General features: G+C 42.2%; 1 protein-coding gene across 2 annotated transcripts in view; it reads left to right on the forward strand.

Annotated features, from left to right (window-relative positions):
* Nucleotides 1-17,639, forward strand: part of WNT7B (Wnt family member 7B) — a 145,499-nt gene that overhangs the window by 20,010 nt on the left and 107,850 nt on the right. The window lies entirely within an intron of this gene.

Below are 17,639 nucleotides of genomic sequence, written 5' to 3' on the forward strand. Positions count from 1 at the left end.
ATTTGTTTTTATTAAAACGAAAATTATTATTATATACTCATAATAAGATTTTGTGGTAATCTAATTAATTACAACGGCTTAACAGTGTTTAACGAGCGACATAGCTTTATTACTTAATAGATTTGATTTTTTTTTACTAGATTTATTAATATCTTATTTATTACCTTTTTATATAATTATTATCCTGAAGCATTTATCTTTTTTGTATTTTTTTTTGTTAATATAGCTTTTTTTTACTGCCATTTTTTTTTACTTTTATTTATGGAATTTTTTATTTTTGGATTTATTTTTTATGTATTTTTTTATTATTTATAATTTATAAATTGATTTTTATTGGATTTATTTATTAATTTTGCATTTATTTGATTATTTTTAAATTATTTATTGATTGATTTTTAATGTTTTATTTATTAATCATTTATGTATGCATTTTTACAATATATTTATTAATTATTGATGTATTTATGGATTTTTTTATTTTAAAGCAGTTAATATTTTGCTTGCTTTTTTAACTTTTTTTTATTTACATGTGCTTTTATCCCATATATTGCTTTATTTTTTTTACTGCCATTTTTCTTTATTTTTATTTCTTTATGGAATATATTTCTTATTTTAGGTATTTATTTATTATTTATTAATTGTTTATTCGTTATTATTTATTATTTATTTGTTTTTGTAATTTTTTTATTTAAAATAAGTTCATGTTTTTTATTTTTTTATGCGTTGCTTAGTTATATGCGTTTTTTTGCCATTTACTTAGCTGTGGAATAATCTGCTTGGCATGATTTGGCATGAAGCGGTTGATATCTGCGGCTACTGGGGTGAATGCAGACATGGCAGGTCGCCGGGCCGGATGCTCCAACAACTTTTCACACTGTAGTTTCTTCCCACTTTTGCTTATAATTTACAGCTGTAATGATAATGATTTATTTATTTATTTGCTTTTTATTCAATGTCATTCATTGCATTATGTGACTTGACTACTGAGTAGAGTCTGTGATGTGTGAGGGCGATGGTGGAAATGAGATTTAGAGATGAATATTTAATTATTTCCTTTATCACTTTTTTTCATTTTATTGGCATTTAAATCTGTGTGTGATGAAACTATGTGCAGGATTACTACAAAATGCAAACATGTGCCCACATTTACATCTGTCTATCCTTCTATCTATTATCTATCTATCTATCTATTATCTATCTATTATCTATCTATATATTATCTATCTATAATCTATCTATTATCTATCTATATATTATCTATCTATTATCATTATCTATCTATTTATTATCTATCTATCTATCATCTATTATCTATCTATCATCTATTATCTCTTATCTATCTATTATCTATCATCTATCTATTTTCTATCTATTATCTATTATCTATCATCTATTATTTATCTATCTATGTACAGTATCTATCTATCTATTATCTATCTATCTATCAATCATCTATTATCTATCTATCATCTATTATTTATCTATATCATCTATTATCTCTTATCTATCTATTATCTATCTGTTATCTATCTATTATCAATCTATCTATTATCTATCTACTATCTATCTATCTATTATCAATCTATCTATTATCTATCTACTATCTATCTATTATCTATCTACCATCTATCTATCTATTATCTATCTGCTATCTATATATTATCTATCTATCTATCTATTATCTATCTACTATCTATCTATTATCTATCTACCATCTATCTATCTATCTATCTATCTATCTATCTATCTATCTATCTATCTATCTATCTATCTATTATCTATCTACCATCTATCTATCTATCTATTATCTATCTACCATCTATCTATCTATCTATCTATCTATCTATCTATCTATATTAAATGTTTAATCTTTACGTACTGAGTTTTGGCTTACGTTTGGCCATTTATTAGGCACAAGAAACCATCAGCTGGATGGTTCATTTAATTTATGGAAGTTTGTAGAATTTATACTTTGGGAGAGTTGAGATTTGGGTGGGCATCCCCCGTGCACTGCTCATGAGACCTAGAGACCTGAGATATAGATATGTACAAGGATAATAATATTGTTATTGCGTGGTTATGTTTGTGGCGCATTGAGTGGCACCATATGGCGGCACACTTTTCGGGATTTTGACCTCCTTTGTCCCAAATCTTAGGTTCCAGGACTTGAAGGGGACACTTGCTTCCCTGATGCAGCCTATATAGCCAGTCATTTATGGGTTACATTTAATTGATTATTATTGGATATCTTTTTAAAAAAATAATGTAGTAAATTTGCACGAGAGATTTTTAGGTCACAGTCTGTTCTAAGGATGCCTTGGCTGGGCTCTAGAAGAACAACGTGAAATATTTGAAATATTTTTTTTTTTTTACATAAATGCAGCCATAGTTTCATAAAACCGTATAGGAAATTACTATCCTGAAAAAAAATTTTGCTCCCTATAAATAGTTCTGATCTTGAAACAAAAGTTTTTGACCACATACCAGATGCTGAGATGCTCGTGGTTACCCGGACTGTGTGACATAATTATAACGTTTCATTGCTGGAGCTGGAAACACTGCGATACCAGAACACAGTTGCAAAAGGAATTACAAGTGAATGATTGCAGAAACCGATGGATGAATTACGATTTTTTTTTAACTCAAGGACATTCTTTCTTAAAAGTTTATTCAAATGGAAAAATTGGCATTACTTAATGCTGCTTCAATGCAAAGGCTTGCTGGCTCCTGGACTCACTGTAACAGGATGGCTTCTATAGTGCAAGTACACTGAACCCTGGACTCACTGTAACACAATGGTTTCTATCGTGCATGTACACTGAACTCTGGACTCACTGTAACACAATGGTTTCTATAGTGCAAGTACACTGAACCCTGGACTCACTGTAACAGGATGGTTTCTATAGTACATGTACACTGAACCCTGGACTCACTGTAACACAATGGTTTCTATAGTGCAAGTACACTCAACCCTGGACTCACTGTAACAGGATGGTTTCTATAGTACATGTACACTGAACCCTGGACTCACTGTAACAGGATGGTTTCTATAGTACATGTACACTGAACCCTGGACTCACTGTAACACAATGGTTTCTATCGTGCATGTACACTGCACCCTGGACTCACTGTAACAGGATGGTTTCTATAGTGCATGTACACTGAAACCTGGACTCACTGTAACAGGATGGTTTCTATAGTGCATGTACACTGCACCCTGGACTCACTGTAACAGGATGGTTTCTATAGTACATGTACACTGAACCCTGGACTCACTGTAACACAATGGTTTCTATAGTGCAAGTACACTGAACCCTGGACTCACTGTAACAGGATGGTTTCTATAGTACATGTACACTGAACCCTGGACTCACTGTAACAGGATGGTTTCTATAGTACATGTACACTGCACTCTGGACTCACTGTAACAGGATGGTTTCTATAGTGCATGTACACTGCACTCTGGACTCACTGTAACAGGATGGTTTCTATAGTACATGTACACTGAACCCTGGACTCACTGTAACAGGATGGTTTCTATAGTGCATGTACACTGAACCCTGGACTCACTGTAATAGGAAGGTTTCTATAGTACATGTACACTGAACCCTGGACTCACTGTAACAGGATGGTTTCTATAGTGCATGTACACTGCACCCTGGACTCACTGTGACAGGATGGTTTCTATAGTACATGTACACTGAACCCTGGACTCACTGAAACAGGATGGTTTCTATAGTGCATGTACACTGCACCCTGGACTCACTGTGACAGGATGGTTTCTATAGTACATGTACACTGAACCCTGTACTCACTGTAACAGGATGGTTTCTATAGTGCATCTACATTGAACCCTGTACTCCCTGCAACAGGATGGTTTCTATAGTGCATGTACACTGAACCCTGGACTCCCTGCAACAGGATGGTTTCTATAGTGCATGTACACTGCACCCTGGACTCACTGTAACAGAAAGGTTTCTAAAGTTCATGTACACTGAACCCTGGACTCACTGTAACAGGATGGTTTCTATAGTGCATGTACACTGAACCCTGAACTCACTGTAACAGGATGGTTTCTATAGTACATGTACACTGAACCCTGGACTCACTGTAACAGGATGGTTTCTATAGTACATGTACACTGAACCCTGGACTCCCTGCAACAGGATGGTTTCTATAGTGCATGTACACTGCAGCCTGGACTCACTGTAACAGGATGGTTTCTAAAGTGCATGTACACTGAACCCTGGACTCACTGTAACAGGATGGTTTCTATAGTACATGTACACTGAACCCTGGACTCACTGTAACAGGATGGCTTCTATAGTGCATGTACACTGAACCCTGGACTCCCTGCAACAGGATGGTTTCTATACTGCATGTACACTGCAGCCTGGACTCACTGTAACAGGATGGTTTCTAAAGTGCATGTACACTGAACCCTGGACTCACTGTAACAGGATGGCTTCTATAGTGCATGTACACTGAACCCTGGACTCCCTGCAACAGGATGGTTTCTATACTGCATGTACACTGCAGCCTGGACTCACTGTAACAGGATGGTTTCTAAAGTGCATGTACACTGAACCCTGGGCTCACTGTAAAAGGATGGTTTCTATAGTGTAAGTACACTGAACCCTGGACTCTCTGTAACAATATGGTTTCTACAGTACATGTACACTGAACCCTGGACTCCCTGTAAAAGGATGGTTTCTATAGTACAAGTACACTGAACCCTGGACTCACTGTAACACAATGGTTTCTATAGTGCATGTACACTGCACCCTGGACTCACTGTAACACAATGGTTTCTATAGCGCAAGTACACTGAGCCCTAGACTCACTGTAGCACAATGGATTCTATAGTTCATGTACACTGAACCCTGGACTCACTGTAACACAGTGGTTTCAATAGTGCATGAACACTAAACCCTGGACTCACTGTAACACAATGGTTTCTATAGTGCAAGTACACTGAACCCTGGACTCACTGTAACACAATGGTTTCTATAGTGCATGTACACTGAACCCTGGACTCACTGTAACAGGATGGTTTCTATAGTGCAAGTACACTGAACCCTGGACTCACTGTAACAGGATGGTTTCTATAGTGCATGTACACTGAACCCTGGACTCACTGTAACAGGATGGTTTCCATAGTGCACGTACACTGCACCCTGGACTCACTGTAACAGGATGGTTTCTATAGTACATGTACACTGAACCCTGGACTCACTGTAACAGGATGGTTTCTATAGTGCAAGTACATTGAACCCTGGACTCACTGTAATAGGATGGTTTCTATAGTGTATGTACACTGAACCCTGTACTCACTGTAACAGGATGGTTTCTATAGTGCATGTACACTGCACCCTGGGCTCACTGTAACAGGATGGTTTCTATAGTGCAAGTACACTGAACCCTGGACTCCCTGTAACAATATGGTTTCTACAATACATGTACACTGAACCCTGGACTCCCTGTAACAGGATGGTTTCTATAGTGCAAGTACACTGAACCCTGGACTCACTGTAACACAATGGTTTCTATAGTGCATGTACACTGAACCCTGGACTCACTGTAACAGGATGGTTTCTATAGTGCAAGTACACTGAACCCTGGACTCACTGTAACAGGATGGTTTCTATAGGGCATGTACACTGAACCCTGGACTCACTGTAACAGGATGGTTTCCATAGTGCATGAACACTGCACCCTGGACTCACTGTAACAGGATGGTTTCTATAGTACATGTACACTGAACCCTGGACTCACTGTAACAGGATGGTTTCTATAGTGCAAGTACACTGAACCCTGGACTCACTGTAATAGGATGGTTTCTATAGTGCATGTACACTGAACCGTGGACTCACTGTAACAGGATGGTTTCTATAGTGCATGTACACTGCACCCTGGGCTCACTGTAACAGGATGGTTTCTATAGTGCAAGTACACTGAACCCTGAACTCCCTGTAACAATATGGTTTCTACAATACATGTACACTGAACCCTGGATTCCCTGTAACACGATGGTTTCTATAGTACAAGTACACTGAACCCTGGACTCACTGTAACACAATGGTTTCTATAGTGCAAGTACACTGAGCCCTAGACTCACTGTAGCACAATGGTTTCTATGGTTCATGTACACTGAACCCTGGACTCACTGTAACACAGTGGTTTCAATAGTGCATGTACACTGAACCCTGGACTCACTGTAACACAATGGTTTCTATAGTGCAAGTACACTGAACCCTGGATTCACTGTAACACAATGGTTTCTATAGTGCATGTACACTGAACCCTGGACTCACTGTAACAGGATGGTTTCTATAGTGCAAGTACACTGAAGCCTGAACTCACTGTAACAGGATGGTTTCTATAGTGCATGTACACTGAACCCTGGACTCACTGTAACAGGATGGTTTCTATAGTGCATGTACACTGCACCCTGGACTCACTGTAACAGGATGGTTTCTATAGTACATGTACACTGAACCCTGGACTCACTGTAACAGGATGGTTTCTATAGTGCAAGTACACTGAACCCTGGACTCACTGTAACAGGATGGTTTCTATAGTGCATGTACACTGCACCCTGAACTCACTGTAACAGGATGGTTTCTATAGTACATGTACACTGAACCCTGGACTCAATGTGACAGGATGGTTTCTATAGTGCATGTACACTGCACCCTGGACTCACTGTGACAGGATGGTTTCTATAGTACATGTACACTGAACCCTGGACTCACTGTAACAGGATGGTTTCTATAGTACATGTACACTGAACCCTGGACTCACTGTAACAGGATGGTTTCTGTAGTGCATCTACACTGAACCCTGGACTCCCTGCAACAGGAAGGTTTCTATGGTACATGTACACTGAACCCTGGACTCACTATAACAGGATGGTTTCTATAGTGCATGTACACTGAACTCTGGACTCACTGTAACAGGATGGTTTCTATAGTTCATGTACACTGAACCCTGGAGTCACTGTAACAGGATGGTTTCTATAGTACATGTACACTGAACCCTGGACTCACTGTAACAGGATGGTTTCTATACTGCATGTACACTGCACCCTGGACTCACTGTAACAGGATAGTTTCTATAGTACATGTACACTGAACCCTGGACTCACTGTAACAGGATGGTTTCTATAGTGCATGTACACTGAACCCTGTACTCACCGTAACAGGATGGTTTCTATAGTGCATGTACACTGAACCCTGGACTCACTGTAACAGGATGGTTTCTATAGTGCATGTACACTGAACTCTGGACTCCCTGCAACAGGATGGTTTCTATAGTGCATGTACACTGCACCCTGGACTCACTGTAACACAATGGTTTCTATAGTGCAAGTACACTGAGCCCTAGACTCACTGTAGCACAATGGTTTCTATGGTTCATGTACACTGAACCCCGGACTCACTGTAACACAGTGGTTTCAATAGTGCATGTACACGGAACCCTGGACTCACTGTAACACAATGGTTTCTATAGTGCAAGTACACTGAACCCTGGATTCACTGTAACACAATGGTTTCTATAGTGCATGTACACTGAACCCTGGACTCACTGTAACAGGATGGTTTCTATAGTGCAAGTACACTGAAGCCTGGACTCACTGTAACAGGATGGTTTCTATAGTGCATGTACACTGAACCCTGGACTCACTGTAACAGGATGGTTTCTATAGTGCATGTACACTGCACCCTGGACTCACTGTAACAGGATGGTTTCCATAGTACATGTACACTGAACCCTGGACTCACTGTAACAGGATGGTTTCTATAGTGCAAGTACACTGAACCCTGGACTCACTGTAACAGGATGGTTTCTATAGTGCATGTACACTGCACCCTGAACTCACTGTAACAGGATGGTTTCTATAGTACATGTACACTGAACCCTGGACTCACTGTGACAGGATGGTTTCTATAGTGCATGTACACTGCACCCTGGACTCACTGTGACAGGATGGTTTCTATAGTACATGTACACTGAACCCTGGACTCACTGTAACAGGATGGTTTCTATAGTACATGTACACTGAACCCTGGACTCACTGTAACAGGATGGTTTCTGTAGTGCATCTACACTGAACCCTGGACTCCCTGCAACAGGATGGTTTCTATGGTACATGTACACTGAACCCTGGACTCACTGTAACAGGATGGTTTCTATAGTGCATGTACACTGAACTCTGGACTCACTGTAACAGGATGGTTTCTATAGTACATGTACACTGAACCCTGGAGTCACTGTAACAGGATGGTTTCTATAGTACATGTACACTGAACCCTGGACACACTGTAACAGGATGGTTTCTATACTGCATGTACACTGCACCCTGGACTCACTGTAACAGGATAGTTTCTATAGTACATGTACACTGAACCCTGGACTCACTGTAACAGGATGGTTTCTATAGTGCATGTACACTGAACCCTGGACTCACTGTAACAGGATGGTTTCTATAGTGCATGTACACTGAACCCTGGACTCACTGTAACAGGATGGTTTCTATAGTGCATGTACACTGAACTCTGGACTCCCTGCAACAGGATGGTTTCTATAGTGCATGTACACTGCACCCTGGACTCACTGTAACACAATGGTTTCTATAGTGCAAGTACACTGAGCCCTGGACTCACTGTAGCACAATGGTTTCTATAGTTCATGTACAATGAACCCTGGACTCACTGTAACACAATGGTTTCTATAGTGCAAGTACACTGAACCCTGGACTACTGTAACACAATGGTTTCTATAGTGCATGTACACTGCACCCTTGACTCACTGTAACAGGATGGTTTCTATAGTGCATGTACACTGAACCCTGGACTCACTGTAACACAATGGTTTCTATAGTGCAAGTACACTGAACCCTGGACTCACTGTAACACAATGGTTTCTATAGTGCATGTACACTGCACCCTGGACTCACTGTAACAGGATGGTTTCTATAGTGCATGTACACTGAACCCTGGACTCCCTGCAACAGGATGGTTTCTATAGTGCATGTACACTGCAGCCTGGATTCACTGTAACAGGATGGTTTCTAAAGTGCATGTACACTGAACCCTGGACTCACTGTAACAGGATGGTTTCTATAGTACATGTACACTGAACCCTGGACTCACTGTAACAGGATGGCTTCTATAGTGCATGTACACTGAACCCTGGACTCTCTGCAAAAGGATGGTTTCTATACTGCATGTACACTGCACCCTGGACTCACTGTAACAGGATAGTTTCTGTAGTACATGTACACTGAACCCTGGACTCACTGTAACAGGATGGTTTCTATAGTGCATGTACACTGCACCCTGGGCTCACTGTAACAGGATGGTTTCTATAGTGCAAGTACACTGAACCCTGGACTCCCTGTAACAGGATGGTTTTTATAGTACAAGTACACTGCACCCTGGACTCACTGTAACACGATGGTTTCTATAGTGCAAGTACACTGAGCCCTAGACTCACTGTAGCACAATGGTTTCTATAGTTCATGTACACTGAACCCTGGACTCACTGTAACACAATGGTTTCTATAGTGCATGTACACTGAACCCTGGACTCACTGTAACACAATGGTTTCCATAGTGCAAGTACACTGAACCCTGGACTCACTGTAACACAATGGTTTCTATAGTGCATGTACACTGAACCCTGGACTCACTGTAACAGGATGTTTTCTATAGTGCAAGTACACTGAACCCTGGACTCACTGTAACAGGATGGTTTCAATAGTGCATGTACACTGAACCCTGGACTCACTGTAACAGGATGGTTTCTATAGTGCATGTACACTGCACCCTGGACTCACTGTAACAGGATGGTTTCTATAGTACATGTACACTGAACCCTGGACTCACTGTAACAGGATGGTTTCTATAGTGCAAGTACACTGAACCCTGGACTCACTGTAACAGGATGGTTTCTATAGTGCATGTACACTGAACTCTGGACTCACTGTAACAGGATGGTTTCTATAGTGCATGTACACTGCACCCTGGGCTCACTGTAACAGGATGGTTTCTATAATGCAAGTACACTGAACCCTGGACTCCCTGTAACACAATGGTTTCTATAGTGCAAGTACACTGAACCCTGGACTCACTGTAACACAATGGTTTCTATAGTGCATGTACACTGCACCCTGGACTCACTGTAACAGGATGGTTTCTATAGTGCATGTACACTGAACCCTGGACTCCCTGCAAAAGGATGGTTTCTATAGTGCATGTACACTGCAGCCTGGACTCACTGTAACAGGATGGTTTCTATAGTGCAAGTACACTGAACCCTGGACTCACTGTAACAGGATGGTTTCTATAGTGCATGTACACTGAACTCTGGACTCACTGTAACAGGATGGTTTCTATAGTGCATGTACACTGCACCCTGGGCTCACTGTAACAGGATGGTTTCTATAGTGCAAGTACACTGAACCCTGGACTCCCTGTAACACAATGGTTTCTATAGTGCAAGTACACTGAACCCTGGACTCACTGTAACACAATGGTTTCTATAGTGCATGTACACTGCACCCTGGACTCACTGTAACAGGATGGTTTCTATAGTGCATGTACACTGAACCCTGGACTCCCTGCAACAGGATGGTTTCTATAGTGCATGTACACTGCAGCCTGGACTCACTGTAACAGGATGGTTTCTAAAGTGCATGTACACTGAACCCTCGACTCACTGTAACAGGATGGTTTCTATAGTACATGTACACTGAACCCTGGACTCACTGTAACAGGATGGCTTCTATAGTGCAAGTACACTGAACCCTGGACTCCCTGTAACAATATGGTCTCTACAGTACATGTACACTGAACCCTGGACTCCCTGTAACAGGATGGTTTCTATAGTGCAAGTACACTGAACCCTGGACTCACTGTAACACAATGGTTTCTATAGTGCATGTACACTGCACCCTGGACTCACTGTAACACAATGGTTTCTATAGTGCAAGTACACTGAGCCCTAGACTCACTGTAGCACAATGGTTTCTATAGTTCATGTACACTGAACCCTGGACTCACTGTAACACAGTGGTTTCAATAGTGCATGTACACTGAAGCCTGGACTCACTGCAACAGGATGGTTTCTATAGTGCATGTACACTGAACCCTGGACTCCCTGCAACAGGATGGTTTCTATAGTGCATGTACACTGCAGCCTGGACTCACTGTAACAGGATGGTTTCTAAAGTGCATGTACACTGAACCCTCGACTCACTGTAACAGGATGGTTTCTATAGTACATGTACACTGAACCCTGGACTCACTGTAACAGGATGGCTTCTATAGTGCAAGTACACTGAACCCTGGACTCCCTGTAACAATATGGTTTCTACAGTACATGTACACTGAACCCTGGACTCCCTGTAACAGGATGGTTTCTATAGTGCAAGTACACTGAACCCTGGACTCCCTGTAACACAATGGTTTCTATACTGCAAGTACACTGAACCCTGGACTCACTGTAACACAATGGTTTCTATAGTGCATGTACACTGCACCCTGGACTCACTGTAACAGGATGGTTTCTATAGTGCATGTACACTGAACCCTGGACTCACTGTAACAGGATGGTTTCTATAGTGCATGTACACTGAACTCTGGACTCACTGTAACAGGATGGTTTCTATAGTGCATGTACACTGCACCCTGGGCTCACTGTAACAGGATGGTTTCTATAGTGCAAGTACACTGAACCCTGGACTCCCTGTAACACAATGGTTTCTATAGTGCAAGTACACTGAACCCTGGACTCACTGTAACACAATGGTTTCTATAGTGCATGTACACTGCACCCTGGACTCACTGTAACAGGATGGTTTCTATAGTGCATGTACACTGAACCCTGGACTCCCTGCAAAAGGATGGTTTCTATAGTGCATGTACACTGCAGCCTGGACTCACTGTAACAGGATGGTTTCTATAGTGCAAGTACACTGAACCCTGGACTCACTGTAACAGGATGGTTTCTATAGTGCATGTACACTGAACTCTGGACTCACTGTAACAGGATGGTTTCTATAGTGCATGTACACTGCACCCTGGGCTCACTGTAACAGGATGGTTTCTATAGTGCAAGTACACTGAACCCTGGACTCCCTGTAACACAATGGTTTCTATAGTGCAAGTACACTGAACCCTGGACTCACTGTAACACAATGGTTTCTATAGTGCATGTACACTGCACCCTGGACTCACTGTAACAGGATGGTTTCTATAGTGCATGTACACTGAACCCTGGACTCCCTGCAACAGGATGGTTTCTATAGTGCATGTACACTGCAGCCTGGACTCACTGTAACAGGATGGTTTCTAAAGTGCATGTACACTGAACCCTCGACTCACTGTAACAGGATGGTTTCTATAGTACATGTACACTGAACCCTGGACTCACTGTAACAGGATGGCTTCTATAGTGCAAGTACACTGAACCCTGGACTCCCTGTAACAATATGGTCTCTACAGTACATGTACACTGAACCCTGGACTCCCTGTAACAGGATGGTTTCTATAGTGCAAGTACACTGAACCCTGGACTCACTGTAACACAATGGTTTCTATAGTGCATGTACACTGCACCCTGGACTCACTGTAACACAATGGTTTCTATAGTGCAAGTACACTGAGCCCTAGACTCACTGTAGCACAATGGTTTCTATAGTTCATGTACACTGAACCCTGGACTCACTGTAACACAGTGGTTTCAATAGTGCATGTACACTGAAGCCTGGACTCACTGCAACAGGATGGTTTCTATAGTGCATGTACACTGAACCCTGGACTCCCTGCAACAGGATGGTTTCTATAGTGCATGTACACTGCAGCCTGGACTCACTGTAACAGGATGGTTTCTAAAGTGCATGTACACTGAACCCTCGACTCACTGTAACAGGATGGTTTCTATAGTACATGTACACTGAACCCTGGACTCACTGTAACAGGATGGCTTCTATAGTGCAAGTACACTGAACCCTGGACTCCCTGTAACAATATGGTTTCTACAGTACATGTACACTGAACCCTGGACTCCCTGTAACAGGATGGTTTCTATAGTGCAAGTACACTGAACCCTGGACTCCCTGTAACACAATGGTTTCTATACTGCAAGTACACTGAACCCTGGACTCACTGTAACACAATGGTTTCTATAGTGCATGTACACTGCACCCTGGACTCACTGTAACAGGATGGTTTCTATAGTGCATGTACACTGAACCCTGGACTCACTGTAACAGGATGGTTTCTATAGTGCATGTACACTGAACTCTGGACTCACTGTAACAGGATGGTTTCTATAGTGCATGTACACTGCACCCTGGGCTCACTGTAACAGGATGGTTTCTATAGTGCAAGTACACTGAACCCTGGACTCCCTGTAACACAATGGTTTCTATAGTGCAAGTACACTGAACCCTGGACTCACTGTAACACAATGGTTTCTATAGTGCATGTACACTGCACCCTGGACTCACTGTAACAGGATGGTTTCTATAGTGCATGTACACTGAACCCTGGACTCCCTGCAACAGGATGGTTTCTATAGTGCATGTACACTGCAGCCTGGACTCACTGTAACAGGATGGTTTCTAAAGTGCATGTACACTGAACCCTCGACTCACTGTAACAGGATGGTTTCTATAGTACATGTACACTGAACCCTGGACTCACTGTAACAGGATGGCTTCTATAGTGCAAGTACACTGAACCCTGGACTCCCTGTAACAATATGGTTTCTACAGTACATGTACACTGAACCCTGGACTCCCTGTAACAGGATGGTTTCTATAGTGCAAGTACACTGAACCCTGGACTCACTGTAACACAATGGTTTCTATAGTGCATGTACACTGCACCCTGGACTCACTGTAACACAATGGTTTCTATAGTGCAAGTACACTGAGCCCTAGACTCACTGTAGCACAATGGTTTCTATAGTTCATGTACACTGAACCCTGGACTCACTGTAACAGAGTGGTTTCAATAGTGCATGTACACTGAAGCCTGGACTCACTGTAACACAATGGTTTCTATAGTGCAAGTACACTGAACCCTGGACTCACTGTAACACAATGGTTTCTATAGTGCATGTACACTGAACCCTGGACTCACTGTAACACAATGGTTTCCATAGTGCAAGTACACTGAACCCTGGACTCACTGTAACACAATGGTTTCTATAGTGCATGTACACTGAACCCTGGACTCACTGTAACAGGATGTTTTCTATAGTGCAAGTACACAGAACCCTGGACTCACTGTAACAGGATGGTTTCTATAGTGCATGTACACTGAACCCTGGACTCACTGTAACAGGATGGTTTCTATAGTGCGTGTACACTGCACCCTGGACTCACTGTAACAGGATGGTTTCTATAGTACATGTACACTGAACCCTGGACTCACTGTAACAGGATGGTTTCTATAGTGCAAGTACACTGAACCCTGGACTCACTGTAACAGGATGGTTTCTATAGTGCATGTACACTGAACTCTGGACTCACTGTAACAGGATGGTTTCTATAGTGCATGTACACTGCACCCTGGGCTCACTGTAACAGGATGGTTTCTATAGTGCAAGTACACTGAACCCTGGACTCCCTGTAACACAATGGTTTCTATAGTGCAAGTACACTGAACCCTGGACTCACTGTAACACAATGGTTTCTATAGTGCATGTACACTGCACCCTGGACTCACTGTAACAGGATGGTTTCTATAGTGCATGTACACTGAACCCTGGACTCCCTGCAAAAGGATGGTTTCTATAGTGCATGTACACTGCAGCCTGGACTCACTGTAACAGGATGGTTTCTATAGTGCAAGTACACTGAACCCTGGACTCACTGTAACAGGATGGTTTCTATAGTGCATGTACACTGAACTCTGGACTCACTGTAACAGGATGGTTTCTATAGTGCATGTACACTGCACCCTGGGCTCACTGTAACAGGATGGTTTCTATAGTGCAAGTACACTGAACCCTGGACTCCCTGTAACACAATGGTTTCTATAGTGCAAGTACACTGAACCCTGGACTCACTGTAACACAATGGTTTCTATAGTGCATGTACACTGCACCCTGGACTCACTGTAACAGGATGGTTTCTATAGTGCATGTACACTGAACCCTGGACTCCCTGCAACAGGATGGTTTCTATAGTGCATGTACACTGCAGCCTGGACTCACTGTAACAGGATGGTTTCTAAAGTGCATGTACACTGAACCCTGGACTCACTGTAACAGGATGGTTTCTATAGTACATGTACACTGAACCCTGGACTCACTGTAACAGGATGGCTTCTATAGTGCAAGTACACTGAACCCTGGACTCCCTGTAACAATATGGTTTCTACAGTACATGTACACTGAACCCTGGACTCCCTGTAACAGGATGGTTTCTATAGTGCAAGTACACTGAACCCTGGACTCACTGTAACACAATGGTTTCTATAGTGCATGTACACTGCACCCTGGACTCACTGTAACACAATGGTTTCTATAGTGCAAGTACACTGAGCCCTAGACTCACTGTAGCACAATGGTTTCTATAGTTCATATACACTGAACCCTGGACTCACTGTAACACAGTGGTTTCAATAGTGCATGTACACTGAAGCCTGGACTCACTGTAACAGGATGGTTTCTATAGTGCATGTACACTGAACCCTGGACTCCCTGCAACAGGATGGTTTCTATAGTGCATGTACACTGCAGCCTGGACTCACTGTAACAGGATGGTTTCTAAAGTGCATGTACACTGAACCCTCGACTCACTGTAACAGGATGGTTTCTATAGTACATGTACACTGAACCCTGGACTCACTGTAACAGGATGGTTTCTATAGTGCATGTACACTGAACTCTGGACTCACTGTAACAGGATGGTTTCTATAGTGCATGTACACTGCACCCTGGGCTCACTGTAACAGGATGGTTTCTATAGTGCAAGTACACTGAACCCTGGACTCCCTGTAACACAATGGTTTCTATAGTGCAAGTACACTGAACCCTGGACTCACTGTAACACAATGGTTTCTATAGTGCATGTACACTGCACCCTGGACTCACTGTAACAGGATGGTTTCTATAGTGCATGTACACTGAACCCTGGACTCCCTGCAACAGGATGGTTTCTATAGTGCATGTACACTGCAGCCTGGACTCACTGTAACAGGATGGTTTCTAAAGTGCATGTACACTGAACCCTCGACTCACTGTAACAGGATGGTTTCTATAGTACATGTACACTGAACCCTGGACTCACTGTAACAGGATGGCTTCTATAGTGCAAGTACACTGAACCCTGGACTCCCTGTAACAATATGGTTTCTACAGTACATGTACACTGAACCCTGGACTCCCTGTAACAGGATGGTTTCTATAGTGCAAGTACACTGATCCCTGGACTCACTGTAACACAATGGTTTCTATAGTGCATGTACACTGCACCCTGGACTCACTGTAACACAATGGTTTCTATAGTGCAAGTACACTGAGCCCTAGACTCACTGTAGCACAATGGTTTCTATAGTTCATGTACACTGAACCCTGGACTCACTGTAACACAGTGGTTTCAATAGTGCATGTACACTGAAGCCTGGACTCACTGTAACACAATGGTTTCTATAGTGCAAGTACACTGAACCCTGGACTCACTGTAACACAATGGTTTCTATAGTGCATGTACACTGAACCCTGGACTCACTGTAACAGGATGGTTTCTATAGTGCATGTACACTGAACCCTGGACTCACTGTAACAGGATGGTTTCTATAGTGCATGTACTCTGCACCCTGGACTCACTGTAACAGGATGGTTTCTATAGTACATGTACACTGAACCCTGGACTCACTGTAACAGGATGGTTTCTATAGTGCAAGTACACTGAACCCTGGACTCACTGTAACAGGATGGTTTCTATAGTGCATGTACACTGAACCCTGGATTCACTGTAACAGGATGGTTTCTATAGTGCATGTACTCTGCACCCTGGACTCACTGTAACAGGATGGTTTCTATAGTACATGTACACTGAACCCTGGACTCACTGTAACAGGATGGTTTCTATAGTGCAAGTACACTGAAACCTGGATTCACTGTAACAGGATGGTTTCTATAGTGCATGTACACTGAACCCTGGACTCACTGTAACAGGATGGATTCTATAGTGCATGTATACTGCACCCTGGGCTCACTGTAACAGGATGGTTTCTATAGTGCAAGTACACTGAACCCTGGACTCCCTGTAACAATATGGTTTCTACAATACATGTACACTGAACCCTGGACTCCCTGTAACAGGATGGTTTCTATAGTACAAGTACACTGAACCCTGGACTCACTGTAACACAATGGTTTCTATAGTGCATGTACACTGCACCCTGGACTCACTGTAACACAATGGTTTCTATAGTGCAAGTACACTGAGCCCTAGACTCACTGTAGCACAATGGTTTCTATAGTTCATGTACACTGAACCCTGGACTCACTGTAACACAGTGATTTCAATAGTGCATGTACACTGAACCCTGGACTCACTGTAACACAATGGTTTCTATAGTGCAAGTACACTGAACCCTGGACTCCCTGTAACA

The sequence above is a fragment of the Dendrobates tinctorius genome, unplaced genomic scaffold, assembly GCF_039654945.1.
Source record: "Dendrobates tinctorius isolate UK_male_01 unplaced genomic scaffold, ASM3965494v1 ptg000020l, whole genome shotgun sequence".
Taxonomy (NCBI): Eukaryota; Metazoa; Chordata; class Amphibia; order Anura; family Dendrobatidae; genus Dendrobates; species Dendrobates tinctorius.